The sequence below is a fragment of the Desmodus rotundus genome, chromosome 3, assembly GCF_022682495.2.
Source record: "Desmodus rotundus isolate HL8 chromosome 3, HLdesRot8A.1, whole genome shotgun sequence".
In the NCBI taxonomy this organism is placed as follows: Eukaryota; Metazoa; Chordata; class Mammalia; order Chiroptera; family Phyllostomidae; genus Desmodus; species Desmodus rotundus.
In genome coordinates this window covers 93,533,192-93,550,260 of record NC_071389.1, presented here as the reverse complement: position 1 = coordinate 93,550,260, position 17,069 = coordinate 93,533,192, and the positions used below count along the sequence as shown (strand labels likewise).

At 35.8% G+C, this 17,069-nt stretch overlaps 1 protein-coding gene and 1 pseudogene across 1 annotated transcript in view; one reads left to right on the top strand and one right to left on the bottom strand.

The window, feature by feature from the left end:
* Nucleotides 1–17,069, bottom strand: part of LOC139440759 (uncharacterized) — a 111,523-nt gene that overhangs the window by 74,222 nt on the left and 20,232 nt on the right. The gene's annotated exons all lie outside the window — the stretch shown is intronic.
* On the top strand, nucleotides 7,993–11,640 carry LOC112297617 (membrane-bound transcription factor site-2 protease-like; annotated as a pseudogene).

Here is a 17,069-nt window from a genome sequence, read left to right as displayed (position 1 = left end):
TATTCTTTTGCATGTGAATGAATATCCAGTTTGCCAAGCACTTTTTGTTGAAAAGACTATTCTTTCCCCTGAATAGCTTGGGTATCTTTGTCAAAAATTATTTGACCATCTATGTGTGAGTTTCTTTCTGAGCTTTGTCCTACCTATTGGTCTATATGTCTGTCTTTATGTCAGCACCACACTGTTTTGATTTCTGTAGCTTTGAAGTAAGTTTCTAAATGAGAAAGTGTGAGCAATCAAAATTTGTTCATATTTTCCAGTATATGAGGGGAATCCAAAAAAATTAATTTATAAAAAAATGTGTATTTCCTCTTATATGTTTAAACTTCAGTCACCTTCAAAATACTCTCCATTTGATGCAATACACCTATCAAGATGTTTTTGCACTGCTCAGAACAGTTTTGAACTAATTGACTTTGATGCCTTTCAGTACTTCTGCCATTTTTTTGTTTCACTTCCTCCACAATGGCAAAATGTTTCCATCTGGGGACTTTTTCATCCGGGAAAATGAAAAAAAAAAGGCATGTGGGGCAAGATCTGGTGAATGGGGAGGTTGGGACATGGGGGGTCATGCCATTTTGGGTCAAAAGCTACTGAACACTCAGTGTGATGTGGGCAGTTGCACTATAAATCACCCATTATGAAATGAGCAAAGGAGTTAAAAGAGTCTTAAAAACAATTCACTGCAGCTGAACACAGCTTCTCATGACAACACCAGCTGGTAAACTGATAAAGATTGGTTCCTAGAATACTCCCCTAGCAGTGGAAGCCTGTAATACAAGGAGCCTGTCCTCCAGAAGATAATTCTGGATTGTTTTGGTTTGTTGTTTTGTTTTTTGTTTTTTTTTGAGATTGTACATATATATATATGGTTTGTCCAGAAGGTATCTAGCCATGTAATATGAAAAATAGAGACATTTACTGAAGAAGATACAAGATAGAAGAAACATTGTTCATAGGACAATGACATCTCAGTCCCCTTCAAAGTAGGCACCTTGGGACCTCACACAGTTCTCCCAATCACCATCAGCTGCCCCATTGTATTCTCCTGGATCTCATTGACAGCTGGAAATCTCTTTCCTTTCAAAGGTGATTTTAGTTTTGGGAAAACCCAGAAATTACAAAATGCCAAACATGGGCTGTGACAGGGCTGAGTTACCAGGGTGACTTGATGTTTCAGCAAAAAACTCTGCATGAGATGTAGCGAATAAGTGGGCACATTGTCATAATGAAGCTGCCAATCACCAGTTGCCCATAGCTGTGGCCTTCTCAATCATCTGAATAGTTTCCGTGGAGGAATGTTCAAGTTTAATGCAAAATTTGATGCAAATTTGTTGCTCTACTTGCTCAGTCATTTTGAATGTGACAGCCACACAGTACACATGTTCACTCAACAGCATCTACTGCTCCTGCTGACTAGTACAGTGAAGTTGTCATTGCTTACACATGTGCATTCCAGTCCACTCTCCTTGGCTGTCAGGTTACATCAATGTCAAACAAACATTGTCATTATACTAACAGTTGCTGGACTTTTTCTGGACAGACCTCATATATAAACAATTCAAAGTCCCTTAGGATTCAATATAAATTTTAACATGGATTTTCCTATTTCTGCAAAAAAAATATTCAGATTTTGATAGGGATTGCATTTACTCTATCGATCCCTTTGGGCAATATTGACATATAAAATATCACACTTTATGAACATGAGATATATTCCTATTTATGTCTTTAATTTCATTCAGTGGTGTTTTATAGTTTTAAATACATGTATTTTATCTTTTTGGTTAAGTTAATTGCTAAATGTTTTATTCTTTTCAATGTTATTGTAAGTGGAATTGTTTTCTTAATGTACTTTGTGAAGTGTTCATTATAAAATGCATATCATTTCTGTGTGTTGGTTTTATATTCTGCAACTTTGCTGAAATTGCATATTAGTTCTATCTTTCTTCTCAATGTGGATGTGTGTAAATTCTTTATGGTTTTCTACATATAAAATCATGCCATTGATGAGGAAAATAATTTTAATACTACCTTTCCAATTTTAATACCTTTTCTTCTTGCCTAATTGCTCTAGCTATGTTACAAATTGAATGCTCCCCCCTTACCAAATTCATATGTTGAAGCCCTAATCCTCAATGTGATGGTATTTGGAGGTGGGGCCTTTGGGAGGTGATTTGGTTATAAGGGTGAAGCTTTCATGAACGGAATTTGTGCCTTTAAAACGTAAGTCACAAGAAAGATTCTCTCTCTCTCTCTCTCTCTCTCTCTCTCTCTCTCTCTCTCTCTCTCTCCCCCTCCCTCCCTCCCTCCCTTCCTCCCTCACTCTCTTCATTGTGAAGATACACAAGGAGGAGGTCATCTGCAAACTGTAGAGAGTTCTCACCAGGAACTCTTATGTCCTGTACCTTGATGATCATCCAGATTTGTGAGAAATATAGGTATTTTGTTTAACCCACACAGTGTATGATATTCTTTTATAGCTTCCCAAACTAAGTTAGACAGTCCAGAACTTTAAATACTGTATTGAATAAAATAGTAAAAATCAACATTCTGGTCTTGTTACCAATTTTATTTTTTTAATTTGTATTGAATTTATTGGGGTGGCATTGCTTAATAAAATTACATAGGTTTCAAGTGTACAATTCTGTAACACTTCATATGTATACTGTATTATATGTTTCTTGCTACTAACTTGAGAGGAAAAGCTTTCAGTCATTTCCCACTGATTATGAGATTAGCCATGAGGTGTTTTTTTGTTTATTTGTTTGTTTGTTTTTTACATAGGATCTTTCTTCTTTTAATTATTTTTTATTCATTTTTTATTTTTATTCAGTTACAATTGTCTGCATTTTCTCCCCATCCCTCCTTATGTTGAGTTGTTTTCTTTTAATTTCTAGTTTGTTGAGTTTTTTTTATCCTGAAAGAGCATTGAATTTTGTCAATGCTTTCTTTGGCATCAGTTAAAATGCTTGTTTAATGTTTTACCCCTGCATCCTGTTAATGTGGTTCATGTTGAGTATTTTCAATTTTTCATGTTGACTAATTTTCATGTTGAGTATCTTTGCACTGCAGGAATAAATCTTACTTGGTCATCATATATAGTCTTTTTAATATGCTGCTGAATTCGGTTTGATTATATTTTCTTCGAAAAATTTTTACACTAATATATTAAGGAATATTCATTCACTTGTATTATTTCCCCTTGTACAGTTATTATCTGACTTTGGTATTAGGACAATTCTGGCCTTTTAGGATGAGGTAGGACATGGTCTTTTTCATCAACATTTTGAGTTGAGAATTATTGATGTTATTTCTTCTTTAAATGTTTGATAGAATATACCAGTGAAGCCATCTAATCCTTGCCTTTTTTTGTAGGGAAGTTTTTGATTACTGATTCTATCTCCTAATTAGTTATAGGCCTATTTAGATTTCTGTTTCTTCATGATACAGTCTCGGTGGGTTTTGTGTCTCTAGGATTTTGTTCATTTCACCTAGGTTATCCAATTTGTTGGCATACAGTTATTTACAATGCCCTCTTATAATCTTTTCTATCTCTGTAGAATTAGTAGTAATAGCCCCACTTTTATTTCTGATTGTAATAATCTGGGTCTTCTTTCTTTTTATCTTAGTCCATCTAGCTGAAAATTTTTAGATTTTATTGATCTTTTTGAATAAAACTTTGGGCTTCACTGATTTTTTCTATAATTTTTCTATTCTCCATTTTATTAATCTCTGTTTCAATCTTTATTATTTCCTTCCTTCTTTTAGCTTTGGGGTTAGTTTGTTCTTCTTTTTCTAGTTCCTTAAAGTGTAAATTTAGATTGTTGACTTAAGATCCTCCTTTTTAATGTAAGCATTTTCAGCTATATATTTTTCTTTGCAGTGTTATCACTGCATCTTATAAATTTTGTTGTGTTAATATTTTCATTTTTATTCATATCTAAGTATTTTCTAATTTCCTTTACAATTTCCTCCTTGATCCTTTGGTTAAGAGTGAACTATTGAATTCAACATATTTGAGATTTTTCTATTTTCTTCTGTTATTGATTTCTAGCATCAAGTTGTATTCAGAAAAGAAGTTTTGTGCAATGTCATCTTTTGAAATCTATAGAGATGAGCTTTGTGGCCTATCATGGTCTCTCCTGGAGACTGTTCCATGTGCACAAGAGAAGAACGTGTATTCTATTGTTGTTGGGTAAAGTGTTCTGTATATGACTGTGAGATTCAGGTGCTTTATTGTGCTCTTCAGATCTTGTGTTTCCTTACTTATCTTCAGTCTGTTTTCTATCCATTATTGAGAGTGGAGTATTGAAATCTCCAACTATTGTTATAGAACTGTCTATATCTCCATTCAATTCTATCAGTTTCTGCATAAGATATATTTTGAGGGTTTGTTGTTAGGTGTATAAATGTTTATAATTGTTATATCATTTTGCTGAATTGAAATTTTATTAACATATAATACTCTTTTTGTCTCTCACAATTTTGATTTAAGTCTTTTGTATGATATCAATACACCCTCCACAGATATCATGGTTACTATTTACATAAAATATCATTTTCACCCTTTCACTCTAAATTTTTTTATCTTTGATTCTAAAGTGAATCTCTTGGAGACAACATATAGGTGGATCATTTTTTCAAATTCCGTTTTGCCAATCTCCATTTGAAAGGTTAATCCATTTACATTTGAACTATTTCCTGAGAAGGCAGGACTTACTCCAGCCATTTTGCTATTTATTTTCCATAGGAATTATAGTTTGTTTTTTTGTTCTATATTTCCTGATTAATGTATTATTTTGCCTTTAATTGAAACATTTTTATTTGTTTCTCATAGTCTTCTTTGTATACACTATAGCTATTTTCATTGTGATTACCCTGGGGATTACATTTAACTTCCTAAAGTTATTAACATTCTGATTTGAATACATACCAGCTTGAGTTTGATAGCATACAAAATCTCTGCTCCTATAGAGCTTTGTCCTCACCTTCTTTTATTTGTTGATGTCACAAATTACATATTTATATGTTCTGTTCCCCAAAATAATGACTAATTATCGGTTTTCTATGTATTTGTCTTTTAAATCTGCAAAATATAAAGTTTTGTTACAAAACAAATTACAAAAACATAACTTTTTATAATTGTCCATGTATTTACTTTTACTGATCTTTATTTTTTCACATGACATTCTTTCATTTCAACCTAATGGATTTTTCTTCAGCACTTTTTGCAATGAGTTCTAGTGCTAAACTCCCTTAGCATTTGTTTATCTGGGAATATCTTAATTTCTCCCTCATTTTTGAAAAAGAGTTTTGCTAAATACAGAATTCTCAGTTGTCAGTTTATTCTTTCTTCACTCTGAATTTTCAAACCACTGACTTCTGAACTCAAAGGTTTCTGGTTAGAAATATTCTGATAATTTTACTATAATTACTTTAATAAATATCTTCTTTCTTACTACTTTTAAGATTCTCCTTTTGCATGGCTTTCAACAGTTTAATCATAACTTGTCTTGGTGTAGGTCTCTTTGAATTTATCCTGCTTATACTTTATTAGGCTTCTTGGATTTGTAGATTTATATCTTGCTTCAATTTTTAAATATTTCAGCCATTATTTCTATCTCTCTTCTCTGTGACTCCCAAAATGAGTGTTCATTTTCTTGTTTATGTTCCACAGATACCCTTGGCTATATTCACTTTTCTTCAACTTTTCATTCTTTCTTTCCTCAGACAATAATTTTAATCATCATTTTTAAAGAATACTGATTTTTTTCTTCTGCCTGCTCAAATCTGTTTTTGAATCCCTTTAGTAATTTTTTTATTTCAGTTACATTTTTTGAAGGTTCTATTTTATCCATTCATGATTTTCCTGGCTGTCCGTGTCTTCTTTTAGCTCTTTGAGAATCTTTAAGAAGTTGTTTGTCTAGCAGGTCTGCCATTTGGTCTTTCTCAGGAATTGCTTCTGCCAATTCATTTTGTTCCTCTGAATGGGTCATACTTCCCTGTTTCTTTCTACACCTTATGATTTTTTCCTTGTTGTTCAAAATTGAACATTTGAAACTTATAATATGATAACTCTGGAAATGAAATTCTCTCCTTTCCCCAGGATTTGCTTTTTCTTTCTTTCTTTCCTCCCTCCCTCCCTTCTTCCTCCCTCCCTTCTTTCCTCCCTCCCTTCCTCCCTCCCTACCTTCCTTCCTTCCTTATTTGCTTCCATCCTTCCTCCCTCCCTCCCTTTGAAAGAATAGCAAACAGACAAATTGTTGAAATGCTGGATGTATTATATGCCATGCACTCTGACTTTCTAATGTGACTTTTTATTTCTGGAAACTATTTCTAAAATAGGATAAGACCTTTCCTTTATAATAAAGTTTAATTGTATAATAGATTTTTACATATTCTAGAATATTTTCTGAGACCTTTTCCATTTCTCCAAATTTGCAAATATCTTTGTATTATAGCAGTTGAAGCTGTCACTAAAAACAAAGCTTTTAACTATTTGTGGTGATAAAGAGTACTACAAAATCCTAAATAATTTATATACTGATCAGTAAGTAAGCATACAGATCAACTAAGTTAATTGGTCTTACATGTTATGAAGCAAAAATGATTAAAATTTGCCTCAGCAAAATTATACATGACCACATGTCATAGACTTTTGTGGCCTCTCAGGTTCAATCTTTGAATGCCAAAGTACAGTTTTAGACCATAAATACAATTGTTTGTTCATTTTAGTTCTATCTCTATCTCACTCCCTTCCTTGTTTTTCTCTCTCTCTCTGAGCTGTTCATTTAGAGCAGATCTTGTAATTGTGTTTAATGAAAAAAGCTATGGCAGCCTGAATAATAGAAGCCCTATGTTCTCTACCCAAAAAACAACAATCGAGTGCCTACCATGTGCCAGACAGACACTGAGTTGTTTACATGTTTCTTTACTCTGCCCATGTACTATAATCACCTCAGGAACTTTTTGAAACACAGATACCTAGGTTTGGGCTCAGACCTGAAGAATCAAAGGCTGGTGTCTTTGGTCTTATAGCTACAACACTAGCCACTTTTAAACCTAATGCTTAATTCCTCTTACTGTGCTAGGTGTTAGTTTGCCCCATGTACACCTGAGGAGACTGACTCACTTTTCTTTTTTAAAAAATATATTTTATTGATTATACTATTACAACTGTCCCCTTTTCCCCCCTTTATTCCTCTCCACCGTGCATACACCCTCCCATCCACATTCCTCCCCTTTAGTTCATGTCCATGGGTCATACACGTAAGTTCTTTGGCTTCTACATTTCCTACACTATTCTTAACCTCCCCCTGTCTATTTCTACCTACCATTTATGCTACTTATTTTCTGTACCGTTTCCCTCTATCTTCCCCTCCTACTCCCCTGCTGATAACGCTCTATGTGATCTCCATTTCTGTGATTCTGTTCCTCTTCTGGTTGTTTGCTCAGTTTGTTTTTGTTTTGTTTTTAGATTCAGTTCTTAATAGCTGTGAGTGTATTGTCATTTTACTGTTCATATTTTTTATCTTCTTTTTCTTAGATAAATCCCTTTAACACTTCATGTAATAATGGCTGAGTGATGATGAACTCCTTTAACTTGACCTTATCTGGGAGGTACTTTATCTGCCCTTCCATTCCAAATGATAGCTTTGCTGGATAGAGTAATCTTGGATGTAGGTCCTTGTCTTTCATGGCTTGGAATACTTCTTTCTAGCCCCTTCTTGCCTGCAAGGTTTCTTCTGAGAAATCAGCTGATAGTCTAATGAGACTTCCTTTGTGAGTAATTCTCTCCTTTTCTCTTGCTGCTTTTAAGATTCTCTCCTTATCTTGAATCTTGGCTAATGTAATTATGATGTGCCTTGGTGTGTTCCACCTTGGGTCCAATATTTTGGGACTCTCTGAGCTTCCTGGACTTCCTAAAAGTCTGTTTCCTTTGCCAGATTGGGGAAGTTCTCCATTATTTTTTCAAAACCGTGTTCAATTTCTTGCTCTTCCTCTTTACTTTTCTAACATGCCCAGGGTGATAGGGCCACTGAGTGGAGATAGCATGATTTAATCTCATATCTATTTGATGCCATAGTCCATGTTCTTCTCACTATGTAAGAAATTAATGGTTTTTGTATTGCAAACACTACAGAAATTTAATCTTCATAGAGTTTTACTCTTTCCAATGTGATTCCATAATATCCTTGACTGTACAGTCTGTTGTATTTAAATGAAAAAAACTATCATCATTGCAGCTTGCTGGAAGGAGGATGCCGGCAGCCCTCATCTTTCCTTTGCTGCCTCTTCCACTTCTGTGATTACTGTGTCGCTAGTGGAGGTGGTGGTAGTGGGTGGCTGGACTGTTATCTGGCCAATTTGGTGCTAAAGTCATCTTTGTATTTTAAGCATCCCTAGAAAGACTGGCTAGAGAACAATGGATTGATGACCTCTCCTTTTCACATAAGATGGCAAACCACTGTTTCAGTCTTGACTTTTACAGTTGGGGACCATAGAAAGTGAGGATCCTTTACTAGTAGTTCAATTTTGAAAAGATGTTTGGCATAATCGCCATGCTTACCTCTTTTTTTGTTTGTTTGTTTGTTTTGTCCTGGAGCAAAGGCTGATGCAAACTTTGGAACAAACAATGGTTGATGCTTCTGCTTCTAATTTTTCCTCCTCTACTTCCTCCTCTTCCTTTTCCTCCTCCTCCTCCTCTCTTCCCAACAAATAGGTGCTACAAGTTGTGGTTCCTGGTATAAATTTACCCATCAACCAACTGACCCATTTTTTCTTTTTTTGTTTTTTAATATATTTTATTGATTGTGCTATTACAGTTGTCCCATATTTTTCTCTCTCTCATTCCCCTCCACCCTGCACCTCTCCTACCTCCAGTATTACTCCACCTTAGTTCATGTCTATGGGTTGTACATATAACTTCTTTGGCTTCTCCATTTCCCATACTATTCCTACCCTTCCCCTGTCTATTTTGTACCTACCATTTATGCTTTTTATTCCCTGTACCTTTCCTCCATTCTCCCCCCTCCCCCTCCCCATGGATAACCCTCCCTGTGATCTCTATTTCTGTGATTCTGTTCCTATTCTAGTTGCTTGCTTAGTTCATTTTTGGTTTTGTATTTTTTTAGGTACAGTTATTGGTAGTTACGAGTTTGTTGTCATTTTATTGTTCATATCTTTGATCTTCTTTTTCTTAGATAAGTCCCTTTAACATTTCATATAATAAGGGCTGGGTGATGATGAACTCCTTTAACTTGACCTTATCTGAGAAGCACTTTATCTGCCCTTCCATTCTTTTTTTGAAATTTGTATTGTTATTCAGTTACAGTTGTCTGCATTTTCTCCCCATCCCTCCACCCCACCCCAGCCAACCCCACCTCCCTCCCCCACCTCTACCCTCCCCCTTGATTTTGTCCATGTGTCCTTTATAGTAGCTCCTGTAATCCCCTCTCCCCACTATCCCCTCCCCACTCCCCTCTGACTATTGTTATATTGTTCTTAATTTCAATGCCTCTGGTTATATTTGTTTCTTTTTTTCTTTTGTTGATTATGTTCCAGTAAAGGTGAGATCATATGGTATTTGTCCCTCACTGCCTGGCTTATTTCACTTAACATAATGCTCTCCAGTTCCATCCATGCTGTTGCAAAGGGTATAAGCTCCTTCTTTCTCTCTGCTGCATAGAATTCCATTGTGTATAGTTTTTTGATCCACTCATTTGCTGATGGGCACTTAGGTTGCTTCCAGTACTTGGCTATTGTAAATTGTGCTGCTATGCAAATCAACAAACAAATGTTGGAGAGGATGCGGAGAAAATGGAACCCTAGTACATTGTTTGTGGGAATGCAGACTGGTGAGGCTACTGTAGAAAACAGTATGGAATTTCTTCAGAAAACTAAAAATGGAACTGCCCTTTGACCCAGCAATTCTGCTGCTGGGATTATACCCTAAGAACCCTGAAACATCAATCCAAAAGAACCTATGACCTTCCTTTTTAAATGATAGTTTTGCTGGATAGAATAATCTTGGATGTAGGTCCTTGCTTTTCAAGACTTTGAATACTTCTTTCCAGCCCCTTCTTGCCTGCAGGATTTCTTTTGAGAAATCAGCTGATAGTCTCATGGGAACTCCTTTGTAGGTAACTGTCTCCTTTTCTCTTTCTGCTTTTTAGATTCTCTCCTGAACTTTAATATTAGGTAATGTAATTGTAATGTGCCTTGTTGTATGTGTCCTTGGGTCCAAGTTCTTTGGGACTCTCTGAGCCTCTTGGACTTCCTAGAAGTCTATTTCCTTTGCCAGAATAAGGTAGTTCTCTTTCATTATTTTTTCAAGTAAGTTTTCAATTTCTTCCTCTTCCTCTTCTCCTGCTGGTAACCCTATGATTTGGATGTTGGAACATTTAAAGTTGTCCCGGAGGTTCCTAAGCTTGTCCTCATTTTTTTGAATTCTTTTTTCTTTATTGTGTTCTGGTTGAATGTTTATTTCTTCCTGCTGATCCATATCATTGATGTGAATCTTGGTTTTCTTTCCATCACTGTTGGTTGGTTCCCTGTCCAAGTGACCCATTTTTTCACTGAAGTCCTCATTAATGTTGTTGTACATGAAAGGAGACATGGGATAGTTGCTATTAGGAAGAAAATTCAATTTAATGGCTCTGGGATTTTTCTCATTATTTATCCTGGACCATTTGTTGATCTGTTCCTCACTAATATACAACTTATATCACCAGTCCAGAAGCTAAGGATATTTTGAGCACATATTTGGTATGATTTTGTCCTTGCAATACTGAGTATTTAGCTGTTGTTCTCCTCCTTGTGATTCTCTTGCCCTTTCATTACTCCGGAGTCAGGATATTTATTGCTGAATAGCTGAGGATTCACCTGCCATTGAATCCAGAGGCTTTTTTTGTGGGAGACTTTTTTATCCATATATAGGATTGTTCTGATATTGGAATGAATGTCTAGATACTATTGCCTATGAATCCCAAATTGGATACTGCATAAGTGCATCAACTTTACAGCAGTTAAGCTTCTCAATTAGAGCATACAAATAGCTAGATGGTTTGACTGGATGCTGTAATAATCAAAGCCTCACCAATGTGTGTTTTCCTACAGAAATAATTTTAATAAACATTTGAATACATATGCACCTGCCTGGAAAGCAGTTGAAGCTACCCAAGTTTGTGGAACCAATGAAGACTGTAAAAAAAGCCCTCAAGTGCAACTTTCTGCACAATACCTTCTTTGTAAACTAACACTACCTCAATAAAAGTGAAATACGCACTTTAGATCAATATGTTGTACATAGGACATCTACTGTAGCTTCACTACACAGTTAGCATCACCAGTTTTATCACACATTTGAACTTTCTAATCATAGATCTTCTTGTGGTTGCAGAGATATTTGGCAAGTATCTGATTGCCTTCCCAGGAGCTCTGGCTATTGTTAATGCAGTGCTCTGATTTGCTTTGAGTGGACAACAAATTTTAAACTCTTTCCTGGATGCTACCCTTACCTCAGTGATTAAACACAGTGATGTCAAAGATCTGATAGGATTTTTCATCTTGTTTGGTGGCAGTGTACTTTTGGCTGCCAGTGTGACCCATGGACTCTTGATGGTTATACCACGATAACATTTGCACTCATTTAACAGAATCTCTGAGTTACAATACACAATATTGAAAAACATTACATGGTATGAAATATGAAGTGTTTCCATAAAATTGCATTTTAGCCAACAAATTTAAGCTCCTCCTATATCCAGAGTATTCAAACACTGGGATGGAAATAAATAGATGAAATGCAAGGTATAGTCTTTGACTGCATTCTAAAGACAACTTACAAATATTGGATGCTGGTGGAACAATATCTCAACAAGTGCAGATTCTTGATAAACCATTTGTTGTGACTGCATATCATATCACAATAGTTTAAAGGAGAACAAAAATGGGTGGAATTAACTGGGGAAAACTTCTTTAAAAAGCATCATTAATCCAGATTTGAAGGAGACCAGACTTTGGCCAAGTGGAAGGGTAAGCATTTTGTTAGCCTATAAATCTTGTCTGTTACCTTGTTTGATGAGTATTTAATACTTAATACTTTAATATTTAATACTTAATGCTTTATTGCTTTGCCCTCTGACAACTGAGGTCTGATTACACTTAAATTAATAAAATTCTATCAATGAATCTCTGACAGAAAAAGGAATGATGCCAAATAAGTTAACAAAGTAGGAAGTAGGGCCTACAATACCTCGAGACACTTTTTCCCCTACAAGAGTTACCTCTTTGATAATGTGTTCCCCATTCCCTCAAAGCAGCACTTAGCCTTAACATTTAGAATGAACTGTAGAAAGTGCCCTGCACTTGCAACATGTGAGCTGAGGCAGTTAGTGTTGAACCTCAGAACTGAGCAGGGTCTTTCAACAAATCACAAGTCACAACACAGGATCAGGTTACTATTCTCTACATAGCTTTGAAGCTTGGAACTCTTCCAGGGTAAACATTTCCTCTTGTGCTATTGGCTCCTAGTTCCTTGATTCTTATCTTCAAGAAGCAACTACCTTAAGTCCTACACTATGCTGTCCTCACCAACAGCACCTATGTTTCTCTGTGTTGGGTAATAGCTTTCCATATCTCCCCTAAGCTGTCTCAGCGGCTCCATAGAAGACTTGGTAGAACAGTGAGAATGGCCATACTTGAGTGCGAACATGAATTTTCCAGAGCACGGAAACTGGCTTGTGCTTGTAAAAGCTACCTTAGAACAAAGTCTTTTGGACTGAAGATGCACCCCTGGGATATCTGAAAAGGCAGTGAGCCATTATGAACTTATTGGTCTTAGAAGTGTATGAGCATGCTTTTTACTTTCATGCCAAATTCAGGCTTCTCTCATACACTAAAGGACATTAACACTCATGTATCCAACTTCTGCCCTGAGATATTCCATAGGGTTCGCCCCTTTTAGATTATTGCATTGCTGTTCAGGCACTAAAAGATTTAATAATTTTTAACAAACACTTTAGATTGTATTACAAATTTGCCTGCCTTCTTTTCTCTCTCTTTCTCTCTTTTTTGTTTTCTTTTGGTGTTCTTCAAGTACAGTTGATTCCATTTTCCATGTACCACTTTCCCCTGCCCCACCCACCACCACCTCCCACCCTCAATCCTTCCCACATATGGCTTTCTCTGCCTTGATGACACTTACCTTTCTTTCCCCCATTATCCCTTTCTCCATCCCCTCTGTTTACGGTCAGTTTGTTCTTTAATTCCATGTCTCCGGTTACATTTTGCTTGCTCATTCATTTTGTTGATTAGGTTCCAGTTAAAGGTGAGATCATATGGTATCTCTCTTTCACCAGCTGGCTTATTTCACTTAGCATAATGATCTTCAGTTCCATCCATGCTGTTGCAAAAGGTAGGCGCTCGTTCTTTCTTTCTGCTGCATAGACTTCCATTGTGTAAATGTGCCATAGTTTGTTTATCCACTCATTTACTGATGGGCACTTAGGTTGCTTCCGGCACTTGGCTATTATACATTGTACTTTTATGAACATTGGAGTGCATAGGTCCTTTTGGATTGGTGTTTCAGGGTTCTTAGCATATAATCCTAGCAGTGGAATTGCCAGGTCAAAAGGCAGTTCCATTTTTAGTTTACTGAGGAAATTCCCTACTGTTTTCCACAGTGGTTGGACCAGTCTGCAATCTCACTAAGAGTACACTAGGGTTCCCTTTCCTCCACAACCCTGCCAGCACTTGTTGTTTGTTGCTTTGTGTATGATGACCATTCTCAACGGTGTGAAGTGGTATCTCATTGTCGTTTTAATTTGCATTTCTCTGATGGCTAGCGATACCGAGCATCTTTTCATATGTCTATGGACCCTTTATATGTCCTCCTAGGAGAAGTGTCTCTTCAAGTCCTTTGCCCATTTTTTAATTGGATTGCTTATCTTAGAGTGGAGTTGTGTGAGTCCTTTATGTATTTTGAAGATCAAACTCTTGTCTGAGGTATCATTGGCAAATCTGTTTTCCCATGCTGTTGGTTCTCGTTCCATTTTAATGCTTTTTTCTTTAGCCATGCAGAAGCTTTTTATTTTGATGAGATCCCATTTGTTTATTCTTTCCTTTATATCCCTTGCTCTAGGAGACAAATCAGTTAAAATATTGCTCCGTGGAATATCTGAGATTTCCCTGCCTATGTTCTCCTCTAGGACTTTTATGGTGTCATGACATATTTAAGTATTTTATGCACCTTAAATTTATTTTTCTGTGTGGTGTAAGTTGTTGATCAAGTTTCATTATTTTGCATGTAGCTGTCCAACTCTGCCAACACCATTTGTTGAAGAGACTAATTTTACTCTATTTTATGTTGCCACCCCCTTTGTTGAATATTAACTGACCGTAGAGACTTGGGTTTATATCTTGGCTCTCTATGCTGTTCCATTGGTCCATGTGTCTGTTCCTATGCCAGTAGTACAAGGCTGTTTTGATTACTGTGGCCTTTTAATACAGTTTGATATCAGGTATTGTGATCCATCCTACTTTGCACTTCTTTCTCAAAATTGCTGCAGCTATTCGGGGTTGTTTATGGTTCCATATAAATTATGGAAGTGTTTGTTCTATATCTGTGAAATAAGCCATTGGTACTTTAATAGGTATTACACTGAATCTATAAATTGCTTTGGGTAGTACGGACATTTTGATGATGTTAAATATTCCAATCCATAACAAGGTATATGTTTCCATTTGTTTATATCTTCCTTAATTTCTTTCTTCAGTGTTGTGTAGTTTTCTGAGTACAGATCTTTTACCTCCTTGGTTAGGTTTATTCTGAGGTATTTTCTTTTTATTTTGCTATAGCAAATGGGATTTTTTTCCTGATATCTGTTTCTTATATTTCATTGCTGGTGTTCAAAAATGCCTTTGATTTCTGAATATTGACTTTGTATCCCATTATTTTGCCAAATTCATTTATTATATCTAACAGTTTTTTGATGGAGTCTATAGGATTTTCTATATACACTACCATATCATCTACAAACAATGACAGTTTTGTCTCCTCTTTTCCAATTTGGATGCCTTTTATTTCCTTTTCTTGTTTGATTGCTGTGGCTAGGACTTCCAATGGTATGTTGAATAAAAGTGGTAAAAGTGGACAACCTTGTCTTGTTCTTGATCTCACTGGGAAAGTTTTTAGTTTTTGCCCATTGAGTATGATGTTGGCTGTAGGTCTCTCACATATGGCCTTTATTATGTTGTGGAATGCTCCCTCTATCCCCATTTTGCTCAGTGTTTTTGTCATAAATGTGTGATGTACCTTATCAAATTTTTTTCCACATCTATTGATATGACTATATGATGTTTGTCTCTGGTTTACTTTATGTGATGTATTACGTTTATTGATTTGTGAATATTGTACCATTCTTGCATCCCGGGATTAATCCCACTTGGTCATGGTGGATGATCTTTTATTATATATATTGCTGGATGCTGTTTGTCGATATTTTTTTGAGGATTTCAGCGTCTATATTCATCAGTGATATTGGCTTGAAGTTTTCTTTATTTGTTGTGTCTTTATCTGGTTTGGGGATTAGGATGATGCTGGCTTCATAAAAAGAGTTTGGGAATCTTCCGTCGATATGGGTTTTTTCGAATAGTCTGTGAAGGATAGGGGTTAGCTCTTCCTTAAATGTTTTGTAGAATTTTCCTGTTAAACTGTCTGGTCCAGGACTTTTGTGTGTTGGGAGTCTTTTGATTACTGCTTCACTTTTGTCAGCTGTTATTGGTCTGTTCGGGCTTTTTGCTTCTTCTTCATTCAGTTTTGGAAGACTATATTTTTCTAAAAATTTTGTTTTCTAGATATGTATTTTTCTAGGTAAAATTTATCCATTTCACCTAGGTTTTCAAATTTCTTGGCATATATTTCTTCATAGTAATTTCTTTGTATTTCTGTGGTATCAGTTGTAATCTCTCTTCTGTCATTTGTCATTGTGTTTATTTGGGTCCTCTCTCCTTTTTTCTTGAGAAGTCTGCTTAAAGGCTTGTCGATTTTGTTTATTTTTTTAAAGAACCAGTGTCTGCATTTATTAGTACTTAGAATTGTGCTTTTAGTCTCTATGTTGTTTAATTCTGCTCTGATCTTGGTTATTTCCTTCCTTTACTTGGTCTGGGCTATCTTTGTTGTTGTTCCTCCAGTTCTTGTAGATGTAGGGTTAGGTTGTTCATTTGAAATGTTTTTATGTTTTTTATGTAGGCCTGTATTGCTATGAACTTCCCTCTTAGGGCTGCCTTTGCTGTGTCCCATAAGTTTTGGATTGTTGTGAGTTCATTTTCATTTGTTTCCAGAAACTTTTCATTTCTTCCTTGATCTCATTCTTGAAACATTCATTGTTTAATAACATGAAATAATCAATCTCCATGAGTTTGAGTGTTCTTGAGTTATTTTCTTGAGGTTGGTTTCTATTTTTAGTCCCTTGTGGTCACGGAAAATGCTTGATATGATTTCAATTTTCTTGAATTTGTTGAGGCTTGTTTTGTGTCCTATCATGTGGTGTATCTTTGAAAAGGTTCCATGTATATTTGAAAAGAATGTGTATTTTGCTTCTTTGACATGAAAGGCTCTATATATATCAGTTTAGTGCATTTAATCTAGGACATTGTTCAGTGCCACACTATCTTTCTTGATGTTTTATTTGGAAGATCTACCAAGTTTGGACAGTAGGGTGTTAAAATCCCCTATAATTGCGTAGCTATCGATATCTTTCTTGAAGTCCTCCAAGATTTTCTTTTTGTATTTGGGTGCTCCTGTGTTGGGTGCACATATATTTACAATGTTTATGTCTTCTTGATGGATTCTTCCTTTGAATGTTATGAAATGCCTTTCTGGGTCTCTTTTTCTGACCTTTTTCTTGAAGTCTATTTTGTCTGATATGAGTATTGCTACTAAAGGTTTTTTTTTTCCTGCTCATTTGCTTGAAATATTTGTGTCCAGTCCTTCACTTTCAGCCTGTGTAGGTCTTTTGTTCTGAGGTGGGTCTCTTGTAAGCAGCGTATATGTGGGTCATGCT